Source organism: Bison bison, unplaced genomic scaffold (genome assembly GCF_000754665.1).
Source record: "Bison bison bison isolate TAMUID 2011002044 unplaced genomic scaffold, Bison_UMD1.0 scf7180017864289, whole genome shotgun sequence".
NCBI lineage: Eukaryota > Metazoa > Chordata > Mammalia > Artiodactyla > Bovidae > Bison > Bison bison.
The window spans coordinates 4,125,676-4,127,838 of record NW_011494861.1 but is presented as its reverse complement, the minus strand read 5'-3'; the positions used below and the strand labels follow the sequence as shown (position 1 = coordinate 4,127,838).

Below are 2,163 nucleotides of genomic sequence, written 5' to 3'. Positions count from 1 at the left end.
CCCATTCCTCACCCATTCCCCTCTGATTACCATTTATTTTGTATTAAGACACTGACCATATATATTCCTTTTTTCCCCCTCCCTCTTTGGCTGAGTAGTTAAGCACTGAGTCCTAACCACTGGACCACCAGGGAATTCCTGATATGAACCATCTAAAAGCAGTGATGGGACTCCCTTGGTTGTGCAGTGGATAAGAATCCACCTGCCAATGCAGGGAACATAGGTTTGATCCCTGATCTGGGAAATTCCCTGTTCAGTAGAGCAACTAAGCTTGAATGCCACAGCTACTGAGCCCGCCTGCTGCAGCTGCTGAAGCCCATGCACCTAGAGCCTGTGCTCCTCAGCAGGAAAAGCCATCAAAATGAGAAGCCTGTGCACCACAAAGAAGAGTAGCCCCCGCTCACAGTAACTAGAGAAAGCCCGAGAGCAGCAAAGAAGACCCAGCACAACCAAAATTATTAAATTATTAATTTTTTAATAAAAAAAAGTATTGATTGTGTGTCCAAACCAAGTTTCTCCTTCTTCCCCATTGCAATTAATCTTTCCATAATTTTCTTATTTCTTTTAGCACATTCAGGGCATACCATATTATCTTCTAGGTCTGAGGATGGGAAAGTGCAGGCAGGTAGCAGGAAGAGAGAGAACATCTCCTGGGAGTGTCAGGGACTCAGGCCTGACCTGCATGGAACTGCAGGCGAACCCAACCTTCTATGTCTGCTAGGAACAGTCTGCCACTGACCACACACTACTGGACGCCTGGACCTTGTGGCAGAACGGGCTAAACAGAGATAGGAAGGGGCTGGGAACTCACAGCCGTAGGTTGAATGGCTTGCAGCAATTCTTTAAAAAAAAAACAAACACATCTTTTTATGTATTTATTTTGGCCAGGCCATGGGCATGTGGAATCTTAGTTCCCCAACTAGGGATAAACCGGTGGCCCCTGCACTGGAAGTGCAGTCTTAACCGCTGGACCATCAGGGAAGCCGCTCAGCAATTCTTGACCATGCTGCCAACATGGCTTCCTGAGCTGAAGTTAGCGCTTCAACCATATTAGTTCCTTCCTTGCTCTCACTCATCCTACTTTTCTGAAAGCTTGCGTTCTTGGTCACCATCTTGTGTTTCCTTCAACATGACTGCAATCTGGCTTCCTGAGATGACTCCGGAATTTACTCATCTTTTTCAAGATGAGCAAGTTTCTGGAGTCTTAGATAAATCTCTATTTTCTGGCCACTGGTACTCAAATTAAGTTGTTGGCACCAGTTCTGCAAAGTGTCCTGATGAACCTTATCAATTGGAGGCATCATGGTCTGCAAGGAGAAACTGGTTTACTGCAACTAGATTTGGGGCAAGCTTCAAACTGTTCATTTGTTTAAGGAGGATGAACTTGATCACTTGTATTCGGCAGATCCACATTGATTTCTGAAGTTGAAGAAACACTTGGTTCCAGTTCTCTCATTAACTGGAACCAATGTAAGAATCACTTTTCCTTTATCTAATGCCTCTTCAAAGGAATTCTCATAATATGGGTGTGCCATTTTTCTGTTTTGTTTTTTAATTCTTTACCAAGGTAGGATTCACATTTGTTGTTGTTGTTCATCGCTAAGTCATGTCCAGCTCTTTTCGATCCCATGGACTGCAGCACGTGAGGCCTCCCTGTCCCTCACCATCTCCTGGAGTTTGCCCAAGTTCGTTTCTATTGAATCAGTGATGCTATCCAACCAGATTCACATACCATAAAATTAACCTTTGTTGGGACTTCCCTGGCAGTGCAGTGGTTAAGACTCTATACTCCCACTGCAGGGGCACAGGGTTCAATCCATGGCAAAATAATAATAATAATAAATTAACCACTGTAAAGTGGTTAACATCTCAATGGCATTTAGTAGTACATTCACAGTGTTGTGCAAACGCCACCTCTATTTGGTTCTAAAACATTTTTATCATGCCAAAAGGAAACCCCCTACCCATTAAACCACCATCACTCCTGTTCACTCTCTACCCAGCCCCTGGCCACCACCAATCCACCTTCAGTCTCTGGATTTACCTCCTCTAGACATTTCATATAAATGGAGTCACACAATAAGGAACTAGACATCTGTTGTTTTTAGCTGCCCAGAACACCATTTCCCCTTCTGCTGACCATAGCACCCACATTTTACTTTA

General features: G+C 44.0%; 1 pseudogene; it reads right to left on the bottom strand.

Annotated features, from left to right (window-relative positions):
* Positions 1 to 491: 491 nt before the first annotated feature.
* LOC104995866 lies at positions 492 to 1,535 on the bottom strand (annotated as a pseudogene).
* Positions 1,536 to 2,163: the final 628 nt, after the last annotated feature.